This window comes from Lutra lutra, chromosome 6, assembly GCF_902655055.1.
Source record: "Lutra lutra chromosome 6, mLutLut1.2, whole genome shotgun sequence".
In the NCBI taxonomy this organism is placed as follows: Eukaryota; Metazoa; Chordata; class Mammalia; order Carnivora; family Mustelidae; genus Lutra; species Lutra lutra.
Window position 1 is genome coordinate 108,978,966 of NC_062283.1, and position 27,412 is coordinate 109,006,377.

At 39.5% G+C, this 27,412-nt stretch overlaps 1 long non-coding RNA gene across 2 annotated transcripts in view; it reads right to left on the reverse strand.

Annotated features, from left to right (window-relative positions):
- LOC125101746 (uncharacterized) overlaps positions 1-27,412 on the reverse strand; it is a 164,915-nt gene that overhangs the window by 127,060 nt on the left and 10,443 nt on the right. For both annotated transcript variants that reach the window (XR_007127913.1, XR_007127912.1), the window contains exon 2: positions 14,758-14,844. This is a non-coding gene — a long non-coding RNA (uncharacterized LOC125101746). The remainder of the gene's footprint in view (positions 1-14,757; positions 14,845-27,412) is intronic.

A 27,412-nucleotide genomic window follows, 5' to 3' on the forward strand; every position in this document is an offset into this window, starting at 1 on the left:
TCTCTGCTAAGCAGAGGGCCCAATGTGGGGCTCAATCCCAGGACCCTGAGATCATGACCCAAGCTGAAGGGAAAGGCTTTAACCCACTGAGCCACCCAGGTGCCCCCCTAAAGGTTTTTTAAATATATGTATTCCCATTCCCATTTCAGATCCTCTGAATAAGAATCTGGAATCTCCCAAGAGTCTGTATTTTTTTTTAAAGATTTTATTTATTTATTTCAGAGAGAGAGAGAGAGATCACAAGCAGGCAGAGAGGCAGGCAGAGAGAGAGATAGAGGAGGAAGCAGGTTCTCCACTGAGCGGAGAGCCCGATGCGGGACTCGATCCCAGGACCGAGATCATGACCTGAGCCGAAGGCAGAGGCTTAACCCACTGAGCCACCCAGGTGCCCCAAGTCTGTATTTTTTGGATCTCCCCTGGTAATTCTCTTTTTTTAAATTAATTTATTTTTTTAATTTAAATTCAATTAGCCAACACATAGTACATCATTAATTTCAGATAGAGAGTTCAATAACTCATCAGTTGCATAGAACACCCAAATTTTAGTTAGTTAACATACAGTGCAATGTTGGTTTCAGGAATAGAATTCAGTGATTCATCACTTACATACAATACCCAGTGCTCATCACAACTGCCTTCTTCAATACCCATCACCCATCTAGCCCATTTGCTACCCACTTCCCTTCAACAACCCTCAGTTTGTTCTCTATTGTTAAGAGTCTCTTATGGTTTGCTTCCCTCTCCCCCCAACTCCCATCCCATATGTTCTTCTGTTTTCTTCCTTAAATTCAATATATGGGTGAGATCATATGGTATTCATCCTTCTCTGACTTATTTCACTTAACATGATGTATTCAAGTTCCATGAATATCATTGCATTCTTTTTGATGGTGGAGTAATATTCTATTATATTTATACACACAACACACCTTCTTTAGCCATTCATTAGCTGATGGACATTAGGGCTCTTTCCATAGTTTGGCTACTGTTGATAAGGTTTCTATAAACATCTGGGTGCACATATCCCATCAAATCTGTATTTTTGTATCCTTTGAGTAAAAGCCTAGTAGTGCAATTGCTAAGTCATAGGGTAGTTTTGTTTTTAACTTTTTGTGGAAGCTCCATACTGTTGTCCAGAGTGACAGCACCAGTTGGCATTCCCACCAACAGTGCAAGAGGGTTCCCCTTTTTCTAAACCTGTTGTTTCTTGTGTTAATTCAGCCATCCCAACAGGTGTGAGGTGGTATCTCATCTTGGTTTTGATTTATATTTCCCTGATGATGAGTGATGTTGAACAGCTTCTCATCTGTCTGATGGCCATCTGGATGTCGTCTTTGGAAAAGTGTCTATTCATGTCTTATGCCCATTTCTTAAATGGGTTATTGTTTTTTGGGTGTTGAGTTTGAATAAATTCTTTATAGATTTTCAATACTAATCCTTTATCAGATATGTCATTTGCAAATATCTTCTCCCATTTCATAGGCTGCCTTTTAGTTGTGCTTTTTTTAATTAACCTATATAGTGTTATATGTTTCAGGCATACAGGTCTGTGGTTCATCAGTATTACACATTTCACAGCACTCACCATAGCACATACCCTCCTCAATGTCCATCACCCAGCCACCCCATCGCTCCCACACCAACCCCTTCAGCAACGCTCAGGTTGTTTCCTGACATTAAGAGTATCTTATGGTTTGTCTCCCTCTCTGGGTTTGTCTTGTTTCATTTTTTCCTCCCTTCCATATGATCCTCTCTCTTGTTTCTCAAATTCCTCCTATCAGTGAGGTCATATGATAATTGTCTTACTCTGACTTATTTCACTTAGAATAATACCCTCTGGTTCCATTCACTTAGTTGTAAATGGCAAGATTTCATTTCTTTTGGTGCTGCATAGTATTCCATTACATATATATACCACTTCTTCTTTATCCATTCATCCGTTGATGGACATCTAGGTTCGTTCCATACTTTGGCTATTGTGGACATTGCTGCTATAAACATTCAGGTGCAGATGCCCCTTTGGATCACTACATTTGTATCTTTAGGGTAAATACCAAGTAGTGCGATTTCTGTGTCATAGGATAGCTCTATTTTCAACTTTTTGAGGAACCTCCATACTCTTTTCCAAAGGGGCTACACTAGCTTGCATTCCCACCAACAGTGTAGGAGGGTTGCCCTTTCTCTGCATCCTTGCCAACATTTGTCATTTTCTGACTTGTTAATTTTAGCCATTCTGACTGGTGTGAGGTGGTATCTCACTGTGGTTTTGATTTGTATTTCCTTGATGCCAAGGGATATTGAGCACCTTTTCATGTGTGTGTTGGCCATTTGGATGTCTTCTTTGTAGAACTGTCTGTTCATGTCTTCTGCCCATTTCTGGTTGGATTATTTGTTCTTTGGGTGTTGAGTTTGATAAGTTCTTTCTAGATTTTGGATACTAGCCCTTTATCTGATAGATCATTTGTAAATATCTTTCCCCACTCTGTCAGTTGTCTTTTGCTTTTGTTGACTGTTTCCTTTGCTGTGCAAAAGCTTTTGATCTTGATGAAATCCCAATAGTTTATTTTTGCCCTTGCTTCCCTTGCCTTTGGAGATGTTTCTAGGAAGAAGTTGCTGCAGCTGAGGTCAAAGAGGTTGCTGCCTGCATTCTCCTCAAGAATTTTGATGGATTCCTGTCCCACACTGAGGCCTTTCATCCATTTTGAGCCTGTGTTTGTGTGTGGTATAAGGAAATGGCCCAGTTTCATTCTTCTACATGTGGCTGTCCAATTTTCCCAAAACCATTTTTTGAAGAGGCTATCTTTTTTCCATTGGACATTTTTTCCTGCTTTGTCAAAAATTAGTTGACTATAGAGTTGAGGGTCCATTTCTGGGCTTTCTATTCTGTTCCATTGATCTATATGTCTGTTTTTGTGCCAGTACCATGCTGTCTTGATGATTAGAGCTTTGTAATAGAGCTTGAAGTCTGGAGTTGTGATGCCACCAACTTTGGTTTTCTTTATCAACATTCCTCTGACTATAAATTTTAGGAGTATTTGTTCCATTTCTTTGAAAAAAGTGGATGGTATTTTGATAGGGATTGCATTAAATGTGTAGATTGCTCTAGGCAGCACAGACATTTTCACAATATTTGTTCTTCCAATCCATGAGCATGAAATGTTTTTCCACTTCTTTGCGCCTTCCTCAATTTCTTTCATAAGTACTCTATAGTTTTCTGAGTACAGATTCTTTGTCTCTTTGGTTAGATTTATTCCTATATATCTTAGAGTTTGGGGTGCAATGGTAAAGTGGATCGACTCCTTAATTTCTCTTTCTTCTCTTTTCTTGTTGGTGTTTAGAAATGCAACTGATTTCTGTGGAAGGATTTTCTATCCTGACACTTTACTGAATTCCTGTATGAGTCCTAGCACTTTTGGAGTGGAGTTTTTTGGGTTTTCACATAAAGTATCATACCATGTGCAAAGAGTGAGAGTTTGACTTCTTCTTTGCTTATTCAGATGCCTTTTATTTCTTTTGTTTGATTGCTGAGGCTAGGACTTCTCATACTATGTTGAAAAGCTCTCAGTTTTTCCCCATTGAGAATGATATTCAGTGTGGGTTTTTCATAGATGGCTTTTATGATATTGAGGTATGCACCCTCTATCCCTACACTGTGAAGAGATTTGATCAAGAAAAGATGCTATACCTTGTCAAATGCTTTTTCTGCATCTATTGAGAGTATCATATTGTTCTTGTCCTTTCTTCTATTAATACATTGTATCACATTGATTGATTTGCAGATGTTGAACCAAACTTGCAGCCCAAGAATAAATCCCACTTGGTTGTGGTGGATAATCCCTTTCATGCACTGTTGGATCCTATTGCCCAGTATTTTGGTGAGAATTTTTGCATCCAAGTTCATCAGGGATATTGGTCTGTAATTCTCATTTAGGATGGGATCTTTGCTGGTTTTGAGATCAAGGTAATGCTGGCCTCATAAAATAAGTTTGGAAGTTTTCCTTCCATTTCTATGTTTTGGAACAGTTTCGGGAGAATAAGTATTAATTCTTCTTTAAATGTTTGGTAGAATTCCCCTGGGAAGCCGTCTGGCCCTGGGCTCTTTTTGTTGGGAGATTTTTGATGACTGCTTTAATTTCCTTAATGGTTATGGGTCTGTTCAGGTTTTCTATTTCTTCCTGGGTCAGTTTTGGTAGTTTATATGTCTCTAGGAATGCATCCACTTCTTCCAGATTGTCAAATTTGCTGGTGTATAGTTTCTCATAATATGTTTTTATAATTGTTTTATTTCTTTGGTGGTGGTTGTGATCTGTCCTCTTTCATTCGTGATTTTATTCATTTGGTCCTTTTTCTTTTCTTTTGGATAAGTCTGGCCAGAGGTTTATCAATCTCATTAATTCTTGGGGCACCTGTATGGCTCAGTGGGTTAAAGCCTCTGCCTTTGGCTCAGCTCATGATCCCAGCATCCTGGGATCAAGCCCCTCATCAGGCTTTCTGCTCGGTAGGGAGCCTGCTTCCCCCCTTTCTCTCTGCCTGCCTCTCTGCCTACTCGTGATCTCTATCAAATAGATAAATAAAATCTTAAAAAAAGAAAAAAGGAAAATTATCTCATTAATTCTTTCAAAGAACCAGCTCCTACTTTCTTTGATCTGATCTACTGTTCTTTTCATTTCTATTTCATTGATTTCTGCTCTGAACTTTATTATTTCTCTTCTCCTGCTGGGTTTAGGTTTTCTTTGCTGTTCTTTCTCCAGTTCCTTTAGGTATATGGTTAGGTTGTATGTTTGAGACTTTTCTTGTTTCTTGAGAAAGTCTTGTATTGTTATATACTTTCCTGTCAGGACCTCCTTTGCTGCAACCCAAAGATTTTGAACAGTTGTGTTTTCATTTTCATTTGTTTCCATTTTTTTTAATTCTTCTTTCATTATTTTTTTGAATTCTTCTTTCATTCAACCATCTTCATGTTTGACCCATTCGTTCTTTAGTGGGATGCTCTTTAGCATCTATGTTTTTGAGTTCTTTCCAAATTTCCTCTTGTGATTGAGTTCTAATTTTAGAGCATTGTGGTCTGAAAAAATGCAGGGAATGATTCCAATCTTTTGATACCGGTTGAGACCTGATTTGTGACCCAGGATGTGATCTATTCTGGAGAATGTTCCATGTTTGCTAGAAAAGAATGTGTATTCTGTTGCTTTGGGATGGAATGTTCTGAATATATCTGTGATGTCCATTTGGTCCAGTGTGTCATTTGAAGCCTTTATTTCCTTGTTGATCTTTTGCTTAGATCATCTGTCCATTTCAGTGAGGGGGTGTTTAAGTCCCCTACTATTAGTGTATTATTGTTGATGTGTTTCTTTGATTGTGTTATTAACTGGTTTATTGCCCCCATGTTAGGGGCATAGATATTTAAAATTGTTAGATCTTCTTGTTGGACAGAAACTTTAAGTATGATATAGTTTCCTTCCTCATCTCTTATTATAGTCTTTGGCTTAAAATCTAATCTGTCTAAGGATTGCCATCTCAGCTTTCTTTTGATGTCCATTAGCATGGTAAATGGTTTTCCATCCCCTTACTTTACATCTGGAGGTGTCATTGGGTCTAAAATGAGTCTCTTGCAGACAACATATCGATGGGTATTGTTTTTTATATCCATTTGGATACCCTGTGTCTTTGATTGGGCATTTAGCCCATTTACATTCAGGGTAACTGTTGAAAGATATGAATTTAGTGCCACTGAATTGCCTATAAGGTGACTATTACTGTATGTTGCCTCTGTTCTTTCCTGGTGTGTTACTTTTAGACTCTCTCTTTGCTTAGAGGACTCCTTTCAATATTTCCTATAAGGCTGGTTTGGTGTCTGCAAATTCTTTTAGTTTTCATTTGTCCTGGAAGCTTTTTATTTCTCCTTCTATTTTCAGTGACAGCCTAGCTGGACGCAGAATCCTTGGCTATATATTTTTCTCATTTAGTGCTCTGAATATATCATGCCAGTCCTTTCTGGCCTGCCAGGTCTCTGTGGATAGGTCTGTTGACAGTCTAATATTTCTACTGTTGTAGGTTACAGACCTCTTGTCCCAAGCTGCTTTCAGGATTTTTGCTTTGTCTCTGAGACTTCTAAGTTTTACTATTAGATGATAGGGTGTTGATCTATTTTTATTGATTTTGAGGGGTTTCTCTGTGCCTCTTGGATTTTGATGCCTGTTTCCTTCCTTAAATGAGGGAAATTCTCTACTATATTTGCTTCAATATACCTTCTGCCCCTCTTTCACTTCCTTCTTCTTCTGGGATCCCTATTCCAATATTGTTTCATCTTATGGTATCATTTTTCACTCAAATTGTCCCCTCATGGTCCAGTAATTGTTTATCTCTTTCTTTCTCAGCTTCTTTATTTTCCATCATTTTGTCTTCTATATTACCACCTCATTTATCCCAGCAGTAAGAGCCTCCATTTTTTATTGCACCTCATTAATAGCTTTTTTGATTTCCACTTGATTAGATTTTAGTTCTTTTATTACACCAGAAAGGGAGTCTCTAGTATCTTCTATGTTTTTTTCAAGCCCAGCTAGCATCTTTATAATCATTATTCTGAACTCTACTTCTGACATCTTACTAATGTCCATAATGATTAAGTCCCTAGCAGTCAGTACTGCCTCTTGTTCTTTCTTCTTTTGAGGTGAGTTTTTCCACATTGTCATTTTTTTCAGAGAAGAATAGATGAATGAGAGAACAAAATGCTAAAAGGGTAACAATGTCCCCAGAAAAATACACACTAATCAGATCAGAGGAGACCCGAAACCAGTGAATAGAACATAGCCACAGACTCAATTTGGGTGTATTTTGGTCTATTAGAAGAAACTGCCCCCTAAGCTTTTAAAGAAAGAAAAACTTATATATACAAAAATAAGGGTAAACACGAGAAGGGATGGAATATGAATGTAAAGGTGAAAACTTAAAAAGATTTTTAACAAGGAATTGATAAGAAGTTGATTGAAAAAAGAAAGAAAAAAAATTTTTAATTAAAAAAAAAGAATGTCATAAGGCTGGATATTAGAACAAAGGCATATACTAGATTTAGGGTATATTTTGGTCTATTAGAAGAAACTCTATCCCAAAATTGTAAAGAAAGAAAAACTTATATGTACTCAAAAAATAAGGTTAAATACAATTAAGGGATAGAATATGAGTATAAAAGTGAGAATTTAAAAAGATTTTTAAAAAGGTATTGATAAGATGTTGGTTAAAATAGGAAAGATGAAAATTCAAGGAAAAAAATAACAAAAATTTTTAAAATTTAACTTTGAAAAACTAAAGAATTATGGGGGAAAAGCCATGAATTCTATGCATTGTATTTCCTTAGCACTGGAGTTCTTCAGTTTTCATTGATCAGTGAACTTGGTTTTGGCTGGATGTTCTTGCTAATCTTCTGGAGAAGGGGCCTGTTGTAGTGATTCTCAAATGTCTTTGCCCCCAAGGATGAAATGCACCACCCTTGCCTGGGTTCAGGCTAAGCAATCTGCTCAGGTTTATTCTTGGTATCTTTCATTTCCTGATGGCTTTCCGTACAGTTATGGAGGATGGGAATGAAAATGGTGACCTCCCAATCTCTGGACTCATAGGAGCTGAGAGCTCAGGGCTCCACTCCTCAATGCGGTCTCCAGCCGCACACCATGTTCACCCAGCCTGTAACCAAGCATTTCTATCTCTTGTGCATGGCCCCATTTGGAGTCTCCAAGCCCAGCAGATTCCTGCAATGCATTCCCATGCCACTCCTCCCAGTAGGGGAAGGGGGAGGTATCCCTGGATCTGCCACTTGTGGGGTCCCTACTCAAAGAGTAGTGGCCCAACTGTGCCGGGGATCACAGTTTATGCAACCTCAAGCTGAGAGCCCCCTCCTCGGCTCCTCTTTGCAGCTGGCTTCCCTCTCAGATTCCTGGGAGCTCCGCCCCACTCAGGCACCCCCAGTCTTTCTGTGACCTCGAGGGTCCTGAGACCACACTGACCTAGCAAGGATCCCCTCCCCACTTAGCCACTGGAGTGACATCCCTCCGCAGAGCAGACTTCTAAAAGTTCTGATTTTTTGCTCTGCTGCTCTCTCACTTGCCAGAAGCCAGCCCCTCCCCCCGAGGTCTATCTTCCTGTATATCACATCGGATTCACTTCTTCGCAAGTCCTACCTTCAGCAAGTGGTCACTTTTTGTTCATAGAATTGCCGCTATTCTTCTCTGTGATCTCTTGTTGAGTTTGTAGGTGTTCAGAATGGTTTGATAACTATCTAGCTGAATACCTGGAACCCAATGAAATTTAGGTCTCTTACTTTTCTTCTATCTTGCTCCTCCTCCTGCCTTTCAGTTTTGTTGATTGTTTCCTTTACTGTGCAGAAGCTTTTTATGTTGATGAGGTCCCAATAGTTCATTTTTGGTTTTGTTTCCCTTGCCTCTGATGACATGTCTAGCAAGAAGTTGCCACAGCTAAGGTCAAAGATGTTGCTGCCTGTGCTCTCATCTATGATTCTGATGGTTTCCTGTCTCACATACAGATCTTTCATCTGTTTTAGAATTTAATTTTGTGTCTGACATAAGAACATGGTCCAGTTTCTTCTGCACATTGCTGTCCAGTTTACCCAACACAATTTGTTGAAGAGACTGTCTTTTTTCCATTGGATATTCTTTCCTACTTTGTCAAAGATTAGTTGACCATGTGGTGTGTGTCTATTTCTGGGTTTTCTGTTCTGTTCCACTGATCTATGTGTCTGTTTTTGTGCCAGTACCATACTGTCTTGATGAACACAGTTTTGTAATAGAGCTTGAACTCTGAAATTGTGATGCCTCTAGTTTTTTCTTTTTCGGGATCACTTCGGCTATTGAGGGTCTTTTGTGGTTCCATCCAAATTTAGGACTGTTTGTTCTAGCTCTGTGAAAAATGTTGGTGGTGTTTTCATAGGAATAACATTGAGTGTATAGATTGCTCTGGTAGTATAGACATTTTAACTATGTCTGTTCTTCTAATCCATGAGCTCAGAATGCTTTTCCATTTCTTTGTGTCCTGTCCAATTTCTTTCATAAGTGGTCTATAGTTTTCAGAGTACAGGTCTTTTACCTCCTTAGTTAGGTTTATTTCTAGGTATCTTATTGGGTTTGGTGCAATTGCAAATGGGAATGATTCCTTGACTTCTTTTTTTCCTGCTTCATTACTGTTGTATAGAAATGCAATAGATTTCTGCACATTGATTTTATATTCTGCAACTTTTCTGAATTCATGTATTAGCTCTTGCAATTATTTAGTTTAGTCTTGGGTTTTCTACATAGAGTATTATGTCATCTGCAAATAATGAAAGTTTGACTTCTTCCTTGCCAATTTGGATCCCTTCTATTTCTTTTTGTTTTCTTATTGCTGAGGCTAAGACTTCCAGTACTGTGTTAAACAGTAATGCTGAGAATGGATATCCTTGGATATGATCATCTTGACCTTAGGTAAATGCTCTCAGTTTTTCCCCACTGAGGATGATATTAGTTGTGGGTCTTTCATATGTGGCCTTTATGATACTAAGGTATGTTCCATCTATTTCTACTTTGTTGAGGGTTTTTATCAAGATTGGCCGCTGTATTTTGTCAAATGCTTTTTCTGCATCTATTGACAGAATCATATAGTTCTTAACCTTTCTTTTAATAATATGGTGTATCACATTGATTGATTTGTGAATACTGAGCCACCCCTGTAGCCCAGGAGTAAATCCCACTTGATCAGAGTCAATAATCTTTTAATGTACTGTTGAATTCTATTTGCTAATATTTTACTGAGAGTTTTTGCATCCATGTTCCTCAGGTATATTGGCCTGTAATATTCCTTTTTAGTGGAGTCTTTGTCTGGTTTTGGAATCAAGGTAATGCTGGCCACATAGAATGAGTTTGGAAGTTTTCCTTTCATTTCTGGTTTTTTTGTTTTTTTGTTTTTGGAATAGTATGAGAAGAACAGGTATTAACTCTAGATCCTTTAGATGTAAAGTTAGGTTGTGTATTTGAGACTTTTCTTGTTTCTTGAGGTAGGTCTCCCCAGGTAATTCTCATGATCAGCCACCCTTAGTAATCTTTGCTTTAACAAAACAAGATGGGATCAGGAGGGAGAAAAATCATAAGAGACTTTAATCTCACAAAACAAACTGAGGGTTGCTTGGGGGAGGGAGGGTGTGGAGAGGGTAGTTGAGTTATGGACACTGGGGAAGATGTGTGATATGGTGAGTGCTGTGAAGTGTGTAAGCCCGATGATTCACAGATCTGTACCCCTGGGGGTAAATAATACATTATATGTTAATAAAAATAATTAATTTAAAAAGTAAAAAGAAAAAATAAAACAATGTACCATGGAACACTACATCAAAAATTAATGAAGTACTGTATGGTGACTAACATAACATAATAAAAAAACAAACAAAGACACAAACAAACTCCACCAAACTTAAAGGCATATGGTTATGGGTTGAACTGTGTTCTCTCAAAATTCATATATTGAAGTCTTAACCCCAGTACCTCAGAATGTGACTGTATTTAAAGATTGGAATCTTTAAAGAGGTAAGTAAGTTAAAACAAGGTCATTAAGGTAGGTCCTAATCCAATATGAACATTATGCTTGTAAGAAGAAATTAGAACACAGAGAGGTACAAAGAGAAGATCACATGAAAACAGAGAAAAGATAGCTGTCTACAAGCCAAGGAGAGAGGCCTTAGAAGAAGCCAACCCTGCCAACACCTTGACCTCAGGCTTCTAACCTCCAGAAGTAAATTTCTGTTGGTTAAGCCACCTAGTCTGTAGTACTTTGTTACTGCAGGCCTAGAAACTAATATGAGTACTTTCTACTATAAATTTGTCAAGCAACAAACATGAATGACAAGAAGACATTGTAAAGGATGTCTTGCATAATGAAGAAACATTATATTTCAAAAGAAAAATAGTCCCACTAAAATGGCTAATCAATTGTTATGTTTCAGTTGTATTCAACTTCAATAGGAAAAGAAGTTGCTGAGGGAGAAGGGAAAGAAAAAGGAGACAAAGAGTCCAAAAGAGAATGGGAATAACAAAGAGCTAGTAAAATGGGAGAAATGGGGAGCATTCAGGAAAGTGCAAACTATAACCCTTAAGGTTATAATGACATTATGACATTATTATGATGCACAGGAGAGGAACAGTGAAAATGCATCACCAACAAACACCTAATAAGGTCCTAGTGAAATTTGTCTCTGAGTCTTTCCTGGCCATAGGGAAAACTTTAATTTCCTTCTTTTATGTAATCAACAACCATTTATAGTCTGCCTACTGACTATCAAGCACTTAGATATAGTCTGGCTATACAAACACAGAGGAGCTGTGCCATATAAGAACACCAGTCTAGAAGAAAAGAGTTTCAGGCCCTCTTCAAGGTCCAAACCCAAGAAGACATCCTTAAACTTCCTTTAAGAGATCTTAAGTTCCTCTGTTCTTTATCTTTTTGTAGAGATCTCGGATTCCCAGGAAGAGAAATGACAGCTAATTCTTATGCCCCCTTTGGGCTGTTATCAGGAGAAACTATTTCTCTGGCATCTTGACTCTAGCACAGAGCCAGACACACAGTAAGTGCTCAATAAACACTGAATTAATTAATTCATTAATGGTTCAAACCATCAAACATCTCAACTCCAAGAACCCTTCTAGCAAGACTGGTACACACCCACCCTTGCCCGTGCCCTAGATCCTTTCCAGAAGTAGCTTTGTCTTAGCTTTGCAGAATTTCCTCCAAGTGGTCACCTAAGGTAGTGTAGAGGAAATATAATAAAAACAAAATCTCCTCCCAACATAGAAAATCTCCCCACAAAGGGAAAAAAGAAAGAAAACAATTTCATTATTGAATTAGCAATGTCTTGCATTATTGAATTAGCATCAACCAAAATGTGATGCTCACTATAGGCAATTCACTAAAGAGATTACAAAGACAGAAGAAAATCTTTTGTATAGTTAAATGGATATAATGCATTCCATCGGTTTTCAAGATAAAATTGCTAATTCTATCATATCTTTATGACTAAAGGTAGGGCTTACCATTTTAAGTTGGGATGGTTGTAATTAGGCCCAACTTTTTTTTTTAAGATATTATTTATTTTTTTTTCCTTAAAACCATGTCTTTATTACTTTTTTTTTTCAGCATAACAGTATTCATTATTTTTGCACCACACCCAGTGCTCCATGCAATCCGTGCCCTCTACAATACCCACCACCTGGTGCCCCCAACCTCCCACCCCCCACCCCTTCAAAATTCTCAGATCGTTTTTCAGAGTCCATAGTCTCTCATGGTTCACCTCCCCTTCCAATTTCCCTCAACTCCCTTCTCCTCTCCATCTCCCCTTGTCCTCCATGCTATTTGTTATGCTCCACAAATAAGTGAAACCATATGATAATTGACTCTCTCTGCTTGACTTATTTCACTCAGCATAATCTCTTCCAGTCCCATCCATGTTGCTACAAAACTTGGGTATTCATCCTTTCTTTTTTTTTTTTTTTTTTTCAGCTTTATAAACATATATTTTTATCCCCAGGAGTACAGGTCTGCGATTTGTCAGGTTTACACACTTCACAGCACTCACCATAGCACATACCCTCCCCAATATCCATAACCCCACCCCCCTCTCCCAACCCCCTCCCCCCATCAACCCTCAGTTTGTTTTGTGAGATTAAGAGTCACTTATGGTTTGTCTCCCTCCCAATCCCATCTTGTTTCATTTACTCTTCTCCTACCCCCTCAACCCCCCATGTTGCATCTCCTCTCCCTCATATCAGGGAGATCATATGATAGTTGTCTTTCTCCGATTGACTTATTTCGCTAAGCATGATACCCTCTAGTTCCATCCACGTCGTTGCAAATGGCAAGATTTCATTTCTTTTGATGGCTGCATAGTATTCCATTGTGTATATATACCACATCTTCTTTATCCATTCGTCTGTAGATGGACATCTAGGTTCTTTCCATAGTTTGGCTATTGTAGACATTGCTGCTATAAACATTCGGGTGCACGTGCCCCTTCGGGAAGCAAGGGCAAAAATGAATTTTTGGGATTTTATCAAGATCAAAAGCTTTTGCACAGCAAAGGAAACAGTTAACAAAACCCAAAGACAACTGACAGAATGGGAGAAGATATTTGCAAATGACATATCAGATAAAGGGCTAGTGTCCAAAATCTATAAAGAACTTAGCAAACTCAACACCCAAAGAACAAATAATCCAATCAAGAAATGGGCAGAGGACATGAACAGACATTTCTGCAAAGAAGACATCCAGATGGCCAACAGACACATGAAAAAGTGCTCCATATCACTCGGCATCAGGGAAATACAAATCAAAACCACCATGAGATATCACCTCACACCAGTCAGAATGGCTAAAATGAACAAGTCAGGAAATGACAGATGCTGGCGAGGATGCGGAGAAAGGGGAACCCTCCTCCACTGTTGGTGGGAATGCAAGCTGGTGCAACCACTCTGGAAAACAGCATGGAGGTTCCTCAAAATGTTGAAAATAGAACTACCCTATGACCCTGCAATTGCACTGCTGGGTATTTACCCTAAAGATACAAAAGATATTATTTATTTATTTGACAGAGAGAGACAGCAAGAAAGGGAACGCAAGCAGGGGGAGTGGGGGGAGGGAGAGGCAGACTCCCCAAAGAGCAGGGAGCTGGATTCTCCTCCCAGGAAACCAGGAGATAGGGTTTTACCCTCTTTGATGATTACATTTCAAAGAGATGGGCTCCAGGGAGCCCTTGAGGGAACATTCCTGAGCTAATGAGAGGTTTATTTAGCATTTGAACTTAACAATAGCAAGGTGGCTCAATCCCCCTGGAAGCCTGTGCTCATGGAAGTCTCCTTTGGACTGGCCTATCCACCTAAACAAGCACACAGAAGCAGCCCCAGGGACCGTAAGTGCTCTGTTAACCAAGTCTCCTCACCAAGGCACTAAGCCTAGTTCCTAAGCAGAAAGCTGAAGCCTCTTTCTGAAAAACTGCTTGGTAACATCTTTTGACCTTGAGCTTTAAGCTGTATCACACTTAAAGCCCAGATTTTGAAGACAAACTTATGCTCAAAGTCATGCTCCATCATCTACATTGTCTGATCTTGAGCTGACTGATCAATTAATTTTCCCCAAACTCAATGCCCTTGTCTATACAATAGAGATAATACCTTCCCACAGAGAGCACATAAGAAGAGTTATTAATTATTCTTACTACTTATAGTGAAGCAAGAGAGTTCAGAGGTTTAGCATGCACACTCAACCCAATGTCTGGCTTTCATCCCAGATCGACTTTAGGCAAAATGAGGTGTCTCATTCTTCAGTGTCCTCACAGATGAAGTGCTTAGAAGAGTGGTGAGCCCATATAAGAATGTCATAACAACTATCATATGATCTCCCTGATATGAGGAAGTGGAGATGCAACATGGAGGGGTTAAGGGGGTAGGAGAAGAATAAATGAAACAAGATGGGATTGGGAGGGAGACAAACCATAAGTGACTCCTAATCTCACAAAACAAACTGAGGGTTGCTGGGGGGAGGGGGGTTGGGAGAGGGGGGTGGGGTTATGGACATTGGGGAGGGTATGTGCTATGGTGAGTGCTGTGAAGTGTGTAAACCTGGCGATTCACAGACCTGTACCCCGGGGGATAAAAATACATTATATGTTTATAAAAAATTTAAAAAATAAAAAAAAAAGAATGTCATAAATGTCAGCCAACAGCTTTTGCTTACCATTAGTGTCGCCAGGGAGCTGAAGCAGACCTTGCATCTCGCTGATCTCTGTCTTCTACTTGTCTCTTCACCTTCACCTCCCTCTGCCTTTGGGGAGTGGAGAAGGAGTATTAGTGTGATGTTCTACCACTCTTTCAAGTAGTATTTTACTTTTGTAATTAAGCAGAACCCCTTGAATTACAATGTCTCTAGACAAATTATTACCTAGATTAAACCCATGTAAACACAAATGGAAATAATTTGAAAACCTCAAGGAGTACAAAATTTCAAATTGCTCTAAGAGAAGGACTCTGACTTTCATATTTTCTTACACCTGATGCCTTCCCACTTTATCTTTCTTTTCATGGCAGTTTCTGAATATAAAGAGAGAAGCTTAGCCTTTTATGCCTATTTAATACTTATTTAATGATTTACATCACTTTTTCCCCTAAGATTTTATTTATTTAATTGGCAGAGAGAGAGAGAGAGAGAGTGCACAAGCAGGGGGAGCAGCAGGCAGAGCAAGAAGTGGGCTCCCTGCTGAGCAAGGAGCCAGATGCTAGGGGGAAACTCAATCCCAGGGCCTGGGATCATGACCTGAGCCAAAGGCAGAACTTAACCAACTGAGCCACCTAGTGTCCCAATTTATACCACTTTTGACAGAGCCAACTATATCCCAGCAAGAGAACTACTACTAATTGCTATCCAAATATGTACCAGTCATTCTTCTTTCCTATTACTAAGTTGAGATCAGATCTAGGGACAAAGTTCAAGAAAATACATAGCCCTAATCAAGTCTACTGATAAACAAAAACATTAGGTGAAGAATATTTTTTAAGATTTATTTATTTATTTTAAAGAGAGAGTGCATGGAAGTAAGGTGAGGGACAGAAGGAGAGAATCTCAAGCAGACTCCCTGCTGTGCACAGAGCCCTACACAGGGCTTGATCTCATGACACATGAGACCATGACCAGTGAGACCATGAACTGAACCAAAACCAAGAGTTGGATGTTTGAGTGACTGAACCACCCAAGCACCCCAAGGTAAAGAATATTTTTAATCATCTACTTTAACTGACCAGATGCAAACCATTTATTCTAGTTGAAACTAAATATAAATCAAAGCCCTAATGCCTTTTGCTGTATCTACTGAAATGGTAATTAACAGTCTCTCCATCTGAAAAATAATTCAGTGTCCTAAAACCAATAATCCTAACTCCCAGGTCTTAGGCTCTTCATCTGTTGAATAATCATGATTTAAAGTGTCTGTCAAATGAAGAAGTCAAACTCTTTCTCTTCGCAGATGACATGATACTTTATATGGAAAACCCAAAAGACTCCATCCCCAAACTACTAGAACTCATATAGCAATTCAGTAACGTGGCAGGATATGTACAGAAATCAGTTGCTTTCTTATACACTAACAATGAAAATAAGAAAGGGAAATTAGGGAATCGATTCCATTTACTATAGCACCAAGAACCACAAAATACCTGGAAATAAACCTAACCAAAGAGGTAAAGATCTGTACTTGAGGAACTACAGAACACTCATGAAAGAAAATGATGAAGACACAAAAAGATGGAAGACCATTCCATGCTCATAGACCAGAAAAAATAAACATTGTTAAAATGTCAATACTGCCTAGAGCAATCTATACTTTCAATGCCATTCCGATCAAAATTCCACAAGCATTTTTCAAAGAGCTGAAGCAAACAATCCTAAAATTTGTATGGAATCAGAAGAGACCCCTAATTGCTAAGGAAATGTTGAAAAAGGAAAACAAAACTGGGGGCATCATGTTGCCTGATTTCAAGCTTTACCACAAAGCTGTGATCACCAAGACAACATGGTACTGGCACAAAAACAGACATATAGACCAGTGGAACAGAGTAGAGGGCCCAAATATGGACCCTCAACTCTATGGTCAAATAATCTTCAACAAAGCAGGAAAAAATATACAGTGGAAAAAAGACAATCTCTTCAATAAATGGTGACGGGAAAATTGGACAGCTATATGTAGAAGAATGAAACTTGACCATTCTCTTACACCATACACAAAGATAACTTGAAATGGATAAAAGACCTCAACATGAGGCAGGAATCCATCAGAATCATAGAGGAGAACATAGGCAGTAACCTCTTCAATATCAGCACAGCAACTTCTTTCAAGATATGTCTCCAAAGGCAAAGGAAACAAAAATGAAAATGAATTTTTGGGACTTCATCAAGATCAAAAGTTTCTGCACAGCAAAGGAAACAGTCAACAAAACAAAGAGGCAACCCACAGAATGGGAGAAGATATTCTCAAATGACAGTACAGACAAAAGGCTGATATCCAAGATCTGTAAAGAACTTCTCAAACTCAGCACACACAAAACAGATAATCATGTCAAAAAATGGGCAGAAGATATGAACAGACACTTCTCCAATGAAGACATAAAAATGGCTAACAGACACATGAAAAAATGTTCATCATCACTAGCCATCAGGGAGATTCAAATCAAAACCACATTGAGATACCACCTTACACCAGTTAGAATGGCCAAAATCAACAAAACAGTAAACAACAAGTGTTGGAGAGGATGTGGAGAAAGGGGAACCCTCTTACACTGTTGGTGGGAATGCAAGTTGATGCAGCCACTTTGGAAAACAGTGTGGAGATTCCTTAAGAAATTAAAAATAGAGCTTCCCTATGACCCTGCAATTACACTACTGGGTATTTACCCCAAAGATACAGATGTAATGAAAAGAAGGGCCATCTGGGAGGGAGGAGTCAAGATGGCAGAGAAGTAGCAGGCTGAGACTACTTCGGGTAGCGGGAGATCAGCTAAATAGCTTATCTAAAGATTGCAAACACCTACAAATCCAATGTGAGATTGAAGAGAAGAAGAACAGCAATTCTAGAAACAGAAAATCAACCACTATCTGAAAGGACTGGCGGAGAAGTGAATCCAAAGCGACGGGAAGATAGACCGCGGGGGAAGGGCCGGCTCCCGGCCAGCGGCGGAGCAATGGAGCACAAAATCAGGACTTTTAAAAGTCTGTTCCGCTGAGGGACATCGCTCCAGAGGCTTAACTGAGGTGAAGCCCGGGCGGGGTCAGCGCGGCCTCAGGTCCCGCAGGGTCGCAGAAGGATCGGGGGTGTCTGAGTGTTGCAGAGCTTACCGGTATTAGAACGGGGAAGCCGGCTACAGAGACAGAGCCGAGGAGTGACTCTCAGCTCGGGGTTGCCTTGAACCGGTCACAGGCTCGGTCAGCTCGGAGCGCGGCCGGAGGCCAGGGTGACGGGAGTCATTGGGCGCTGTTCTCTGAGGGCGCACTGAGGAGTGGGGCCCCGGGCTCTTGGCTCCTCCGGGCCGGAGACCGGGAGGCCGCCATCTTCATTCCCGTGCTCCGGAACTCTACGGAAAGCGCTCAGGGAACAAAAGCTCCCGAAAGCAAACCCAGCAAACCCGAGTGGATTACTCAGCCGGGCCCCGGGTAAGGGCGGTGCAACTCCGCCTGGGGCAAAGACGCTTGAGAATCACTACAACAGGCCACTCCCCCAGAAGATCAACGGGAAACCCAGCCAGGACCAAGTTCACCTACCAAGGAGTACAGTTTCAATACCAAGGAGAGCGGCGGAATTCCAGAGGAGAAGAAAGCAAAGCACGGAACTCATGGCTTTCTCCCCATGATTTTTTTTTTTTAAAGATTTTATTTATTTATTTGACAGAGATTACAAGTAGGCAGAGAGGCAGGCAGAGAGAGAGAGAGAGAGAGAGAGAGGAAGCAGGCTCCCTGCTGAGCAGAGAGCCCGATGTGAGGCTCGATCCCAGGACCCTGGGATCATGACCTGAGCCGAAGGCAGAGGCTTTAACCCGCTGAGCCACCCAGGCGCCCCTCTCCCCATGATTTTTTAGCCTTGCAGTTAATTTAATTTTTTTTTCTTTTTCAATTTTTTTTTCTTTTTCTCTTTTTCTGCTAAATTTTTTTAACTTTTGCCGTTTTCTTTTTTAACGTTTTTTAATAGTTTATCTAATATATATATATTTTTTTTTCCTCTTTTTATATTTTTTCTTTATCGGCTTTCTTTTTTTAATAGTTTCTTTTTTTTTTTTTCTTTCTGAGCCCCTTTTTATCCCCTTTCTCCCCCCTCACAATTTGGGATCTCTTCTGATTTGGCTAAAGCATATTTTCCTGTGGTTGTTACCACCCTTTTAGTATTTTACTTGCTCCTTCATAAACTCTTATCTGGACAAAATGACAAGGCAGAAAAATTCACAACAAAAAAAAGAACAAGAGGCAGTACCAAAGGCTAGGGACCTAATCAATACAGACATTGGTAATATGTCAGATATAGAGTTCAGAATGACGATTCTCAAGGTTCTAGCCGGGCTTGAAAAAGGCATGGAAGATATTAAAGCAACCCTCTCGGGAGATATAAAAGCCCTTTCTGGAGAAATAAAAGAACTAAAATCTAACCAAGTTGAAATCAAAAAAGCTATTAATGAGGTACAATCAAAAATGGAGGCTCTCACTGCTAGGATAAATGAGGCAGAAGAAAGAATTAGCGATATAGAAGACCAAATGACAGAGAATAAAGAAGCTGAGCAAAAGAGGGACAAACAGCTACTGGACCACGAGGGGAGAATTCGAGAGATAAGTGACACCATAAGACGAAACAACATTAGAATAATTGGGATTCCAGAAGAAGAGGAAACAGAAAGGGGAGCAGAAGGTATATTGCAGAGAATTATTGGAGAGAATTTCCCCAATATGGCAAAGGGAACAAGCATCAAAATTCAAGAGGTTCAGAGAACCCCCCTCAAAACCAATAAGAATAGGTCCACACCCCGTCACCTAATAGTAAAATTTACAAGTCTTAGTGACAAAGAAAAGATCCTGAAAGCAGCCCGGGAAAAGAAGTCTGTAACGTACAATGGTAAAAATATTAGGTTGGCAGCAGACTTATCCACAGAGACCTGGCAGGCCAGAAAGAGCTGGCATGATATATTCAGAGTACTAAATGAGAAAAACATGCAGCCAAGAATACTATATCCAGCTAGGCTATCATTGAAAATAGAAGGCGAGAATAAAAGCTTCCAGGACAAACAAAAACTGAAAGAATTTGCAAATACCAAACCAGCTCTACAGGAAATATTGAAAGGGGTCCTCTAAGCAAAGAGAGACCCTAAAAGTAGTAGATCAGAAAGAAACAGAGACAATATACAATAACAGTCACCTTACAGGCAATACAATGGCACTAAATTCATATCTCTCAATACTCACCCTGAATGTTAATGGGCTAAATGCCCTAATCAAAAGACACAGGGTATCAGAATGGATAAAAAAACAAAACCCATCTATATGTTGCCTACAAGAAACTCATCTTAAACCCGAAGACACCTCCAGGTTTAAAGTGAGGGGGTGGAAAAGAATTTACCATGCTAATGGACATCAGAAGAAAGCAGGAGTGGCAATCCTTATATCAGATCAATTAGATTTTAAGCCAAAGACTATAATAAGAGATGAGGAAGGACACTATATCATACTCAAAGGAACTCTCCAACAAGAAGATCTAACAATTTTAAATATCTATGTCCCTAACGTGGGAGCAGCCAACTATATAAACCAATTAATAACAAAATCAAAGAAACACATCAACAAGAATACAATAATAGTAGGGGATTTTAACACTCCCCTCACCGAAATGGACAGATCATCCAAGCAAAAAATCAACAAGGAAATCAAGGCCTTAAATGACACACTGGACCAGATGGACATCACAGATATATTCAGAACATTTCATCCCAAAGCAACAGAATACACATTCTTCTCTAGTGCACATGGAACATTCTCCAGAATAGATCACATTCTTGGTCCTAAATCAAGTCTCAACCGGTATCAAAAATTGGGATCATTCCCTGCATATTTTCAGACCACAATGCTCTGAAGCTAGAACTCAATAACAAGAGGAAATTTGGAAAGAACCCAAATACATGGAGACTAAATAGCATCCTTCTAAAGAATGAATGGGTCAACCAGGAAATTAAAGAAGAATTGAAAAAATTCATGGAAACAGATGATAATGAAAACACAACAGTTCAGAATCTGTGGGACACAACAAAGGCAGTCCTGAGAGGAAAATATATAGCGGTACAAGCCTATCTCAAGAAACAAGAAAGGTCTCAGGTACACAACCTAACCCTACACCTAAAGGAGCTGGAGAAAGAACAAGAAAGAAACCCTAAACCCAGCAGGAGAAGAGAAATCATAAAGATCAGAGCAGAAATCAATGAAATAGAAACCAAAAAAAAACAATACAACAAATCAAAGAAACTAGGATCTGGTTCTTTGAAAGAATTAATAAGATTGATAAACCCCTGGCCAGACTTATCAAAAAGAAAAGAGAGAGGACCCAAATAAATAAAATCATGAATGAAAGAGGAGAGATCACAACGAACACCAAAGAAATACAGACAATTATAAGAACATACTATGAGCAACTCTACGCCAACAAATTTGACAATCTTGAAGAAATGGATGCATTCTTAGAGACATATAAACTACCACAACTGAACCAGGAAGAAATAGCCTGAACAGACCCATAAGCAGTAAGGAGATTGAAACAGTCATCAAAAATCTCCAAACAAACAAAAGCCCAGGGCCAGACGGCTTCCCGGGGGAATTCTACCAAACATTTAAAGAAGAACTAATTCCTATTCTCCTGAAACTGTTCCAAAAAATAGAAATGGAAGGAAAACTTCCAAACTCATTTTATGAGGCCAGCATCACCTTGATCCCAAAACCAGACAAGGATCCCATCAAAAAAGAGAACTACAGACCAATATCCTTGATGAACACAGATGCAAAAATTCTCGCCAAAATACTAGCCAATAGGATTCAACAGTACATTAAAAGGATTATTCAGCACGACCAAGTGGGATTTATTCCAGGGCTGCAAGGCTGGTTCAACATCCGCAAATCAATCAATGTGATACAACACATTAATAAAAGAAAGAACAAGAACCATATGATACTCTCCATAGATGCTGAAAAAGCATTTGACAAAGTACAGCATCCCTTCCTGATCAAAACTCTTCAAAGTGTAGGCATAGAGGGCACATACCTCAATATTATCAAAGCCATCTATGAAAAACCCACCGCAAATATCATTCTCAATGGAGAAAAACTGAAAGCTTTTCCGCTAAGGTCAGGAACACGGCAGGGATGTCCGTTATCACCACTGCTATTCAACATAGTACTAGAAGTCCTAGCATCAGCAATCAAACAACAAAAAGAAATTAAAGGCATCCAAATCAGCAAAGAAGAAGTCAAACTATCACTCTTTGCAGATGATATGAGACTATATGTGGAAAACCCAAAAGACTCCACTCCAAAACTGCTAGAACTTGTACAGGAATTCAGTAAAGTGTCAGGATATAAAATCAATGCACAGAAATCAGTTGCATTTCTCTACACCAACAACAAGACAGAAGAAAGAGAAATTAAGGAGTCCATCCCATTTATAATTGCACCCAAAACTATAAGATACCTAGGAATAAACCTAACCAAAGAGACTAAGAATCTATACTCAGAAAACTATAAAGTACTCATGAAAGAAATTGAGGAAGACACAAAGAAATGGAAAAATGTTCCATGCTCCTGGATTGGAAGAATAAATATTGTGAAAATGTCTATGCTACCTAAAGCAATCTACACATTTAATGCAATTCCTATCAAAGTACCATCCATTTTTTTCAAAGAAATGGAACAGATAATCCTAAAATTTATATGGAACCAGAAAAGACCTCGAATAGCCAAAGGAATATTGAAAAAGAAAGCCAAAGTTGGTGGCATCACAATTCTGGACTTCAAGCTCTATTACAAAGCTATCATCATCAAGACAGCATGGTACTGGCACAAAAACAGACACATAGATCAATGGAACAGAATAGAGAGCCCAGAAATAGACCCTCAACTCTATGGTCAACTCATCTTCGACAAAGCAGGAAAGAATGTCCAATGGAAAAAAGACAGCCTCTTCAATAAATGGTGTTGGGAAAATTGGACAGCCACATGCAGAAAAATGAAATTGGATCATTTCCTTACACCACACACGAAAATAGACTCAAAATGGATGAAGGATCTCAATGTGAGAAAGGAATCCATCAAAATCCTTGAGGAGATCACAGGCAGCAACCTCTTCGACCTCAGCCACAGCATCATCTTCCTAGGAACATCACCAAAGGCAAGAGAAGCAAGGGCAAAAATGAACTATTGGGATTTTATCAAGATCAAAAGCTTTTGCACAGCAAAGGAAACAGTTAACAAAACCAAAAGACAACTGACAGAATAGGAGAAGATATTTGCAAATGACATATCAGATAAAGGGCTAGTGTCCAAAATCTATAAAGAACTTAGCAAACTCAACACCCAAAGAACAAATAATCCAATCAAGAAATGGGCAGAGGACATGAACAGACATTTCTGCAAAGAAGACATCCAGATGGCCAACAGACACATGAAAAAGTGCTCCATATCACTCGGCATCAGGGAAATACAAATCAAAACCACAATGAGATATCACCTCACACCAGTCAGAATGGCTAAAATTAACAAGTCAGGAAATGACAGATGCTGGCGAGGATGCGGAGAAAGGGGAACCCTCCTCCACTGTTGGTGGGAATGCAAGCTGGTGCAACCACTCTGGAAAACAGCATGGAGGTTCCTCAAAATGTTGAAAATAGAACTACCCTATGACCCTGCAATTGCACTGCTGGGTATTTACCCTAAAGATACAAACGTAGTGATCCGAAGGGGCACGTGCACCCGGATGTTTATAGCAGCAATGTCTACAATAGCCGAACTATGGAAAGAACCTAGATGTCCATCTACAGACGAATGGATAAAGAAGATGTGGTATATATACACAATGGAATACTATGCAGCCATCAAAAGAAATGAAATCTTGCCATTTGCGACGACGTGGATGGAACTAGAGGGTATCATGCTTAGCGAAATAAGTCAATCGGAGAAAGACAACTATCATATGATCTCCCTGTTATGAGGGAGAGGAGATGCAACATGGGGGGTTGAGGGGGTAGGAGAAGAATAAATGAAACAAGATGGGATTGGGAGGGAGACAAACCATAAGTGACTCTTAATCTCACAAAACAAACTGAGGGTTGATGGGGGGAGGGGGGTTGGGAGAGGGGGGGTGGGGTTATGGATATTGGGGAGGGTATGTGCTATGGTGAGTGCTGTGAAGTGTGTAAACTTGGCGATTCGCAGACCCATACCCCTGGGGATAAAAATATATGTTTATAAAAAATTAAAAAAATTATAAAAAAAAAAAGAAGGGCCATCTGTACCCCAATGTTTATAGCAGCAATGGCCATGGTCACCAAACTGTGGAAAGAACCAAGATGCCCTTCAACAGATGAATGGATAAAGAAGATGTGGTCCATATACACTATGGAGTATTATGCCTCCATCAGAAAGGATGAATACCCAACTTTTGTAGCAACATGGACGGGACTGGAAGAGATTATGCTGAGTGAAATAAGTCAAGCAGGAAGAGTCAATTATCATATGGTTTCACTTACTTGTGGAGCATAAGGAATAACACAGAGGACATGGGAAGATGGAGAGGAGAAGGGAGTTGGGGGTAATTGGAGGGCGAGATGAACCATGAGAGACTATGGACTCTGAAAAACCATCTGAGGGTTTTGGAGGGGTGGGGGTAGCAGGTTAGGTGAACCTGGTGGTGGGTATTATGGAGGGCACAAACTGCATGAAACACTGGGTGTGGTACATAAACAATGAATTCTAGTACACTGATAAGAAATTTAGAAAATAAATTTTAAAAAATAAAAATAGGGGCGCCTGGGTGGCTCAGTGGGTTAAAGCCTCTGCCTTCGGCTCAGGTCATGATCCCAGAGTCCTGGGATCGAGCCCCACATCGGGCTCTCTGCTCAGCAGGGAGCCTGCTTCCTCCTCTCTCTCTCTCTCTCTCTCTGCCTACTTGTGATCTCTGTCAAATAAATAAATAAAATCTTTAAAAAAAATAAAATAAAGTGTCTGCTAAATTTGATCTGGGCAAATAATAAGCCAGAACACAGGGGTGGAAGTAAATAATGAACGTCTCTTTTGGCACAATAGTTCAATGGAATACTCTCACTTAATATTTCACTTTTCAATCAGCCGTGTTTGCATCCAGTTCCCAAGACTGGCTCCATGTAGATTTTGATCCTATAAATGCTATCTGTGTCCCCTTGAGCCAACCAATTAAACTCTTTGGATCTCAAATATCTGTATCTATAAACTATAGATAATGATATGGCAATGAACTGAATATGTGCCCCCAAAATAAATATGTTGAAACCCTAATCCTGTTGTGACAGTATTTGGAGATTGGACCTTTGGGAGATAATTAAGTCATGAAGGTAGACCCCTCATGAACAGGATTACTGCCTTTATAAGAAGAGGTCAGAGAGCTAGTTCTCTTTCTACCATGTTAAAATACAGGGAGAAGTCAGCAGTTTGCAATCCAGAAAAGAAACTTGCCAGAACCATACCATGTTAAAACCCTGATCTCTTGCCATCCAGCCTCCAGAACTGTAAGAATAAATTTCTGTTGTTCATAAGCCACCTGGTCTATAGTTTTTATAGCAGCCTGAGTTGACCATGATGGATATCTTCCTCATATGGTTATTTGGGGGACTGAATGTGACAGTGTGTATAAAATCTATGTTCCTAATCACCATGCCCCTTAGGCTATGACCCATGACCTACAATCCATAAATTTTCTTCCCCTCCTTTTCCTTTCCCCTCCAGTCAAAGATCTATTTGTCAGACCACAGGTTCAATGCCATCTTCTCAAACCCATAGGTAAATAATTTAATGCCAACTCATTTTTCAAGCCAACTTTATCCTGCTTTCTCCATGGTCCTGTTCCTCCCACACTGAAGCCATCCTCTTTTCTCTGAATCCCTCCATAGCTGTTATTTTTGTACCATTCATAGTAGTTGGGTGCATTCTGCTGGTCCTGTACTTTTGCTCAGTTCTTTCTCTGCCTCCATTACTAGATCCTTGAGAGTTTATCTGGGCTTAACATGATGCCTTAGTCACAATATATATTTATATGTATCTGTGTTCCTCTGAAAGCAAACCCTGAGGCAATCCTGAGCTATGCAGTTTACTGGGAAGATGATCCCAAGAAACACAAGTGGGGAAAGTAAAGTAGGTAAAGGAGGGCCACTAATAAAGTGTGCATCAATGAGCTCATTGCCACTGTGGGCAGCTAGGGCTCAGTCCCACTGAGGACTCTCTGAGAAGCCTCCTTCAGAATTATCCCACCAAGGGGCAGTGAAGCCAGAGTACTGATTCACTGACTCTCATCCTTTCTTGGCTGACCTAGGAACATTTATTTCCCTCAGAACTGCATGTGAGCTAAACAAAATCTGGTTGCAGGAAAAGAAGCAAAGAGACAGGGATCCTTAAGGTGAGAAGCTGCCAGTGTGCATCAGAGCTGTCTGCTGCAACTGCAGGTGAACTGGGGGATGGGCCATCTATACCATTCGCTGTAGTGCTCAATAAAAATCTAGCTGGTATTGAATAAATGGAAAAATAAACATTGCATAAACACTTTCTATATCTTAATACAAAGTAACCTACCTAGAAAAGTTACACCTATCTTTTAATCCACTATTCTATCTAACCCACTTTATATATTGTATTCTAAGACCCAGTTCTGGAGTGTTCTGGAATTGAAGTCCGGGATATTTTGTTCTCTGATTCTGTTCGGGAGACTGTCAAAGTCCCCAGGGATTATAAAAGACAAAGAGGAATATGGGAACTAATGGCTTTCAAGAATCTTTCGCAACCATTTCTCAACAATTCCTTACAGAATGTAGAGACTTAACCAGACCCAAATAATATGTCAGCTCTTACTGACTAGAAAAACAACTTGGAATTTCTCAAGTTTTCCAAAAGCCCAATCAAGTGAGACAAGCAATTAACCACTCATACAACCCATAACCTTGACTCTACACATAGCTAACCGTTCCGTTCATGCTTCCATCGTATTTTCTTTCCACCTACAAATACCATGACTTGATGTTTCCACAAAGCCGCTGTTCCAGGAAGCCCACGGGATAGTACAAACAACTCTGTGATTCTAAATAGCTTCTCTTTATCCCTCACTACTTTCCTCAAATACTTTGGGTGGTAAAAATAGAAGCCCATAATTTTAGTGCCAACCTGTAATATTTTTAATGAGGCCACACAATTCACACAGAAATTTCTTAGGGGAATGTCAACTTTTACATCTTACATTTTACTTACTGATAAGGTTAGTCTAAAATCAACTAATAAATACATGTAAAAGTGGTAATAAAAAAGTTGCTTATTAATTTTTATCATTTCCAGCCCTCCTGTTTTATAATATCTGTATTTAACGTCTTAAATTAGAGCAAAGATTCTAGATCAAACTCAGAGTCTTAAAGAGGCATTAAAATTTGACCAGAGTTTAGCACAGTCCCCTGCTCAGAACAAGGACTTGAATAAATGGGAAACTTTAAGAAAACTGTGAATACTCTCAAAACCTACTTTGAAACCAAAGACAACCATCTTTACTAGCTGTTATTCTGGGGTCAAATAAAAATTTAAATAGTCTGTTCAGGAATTA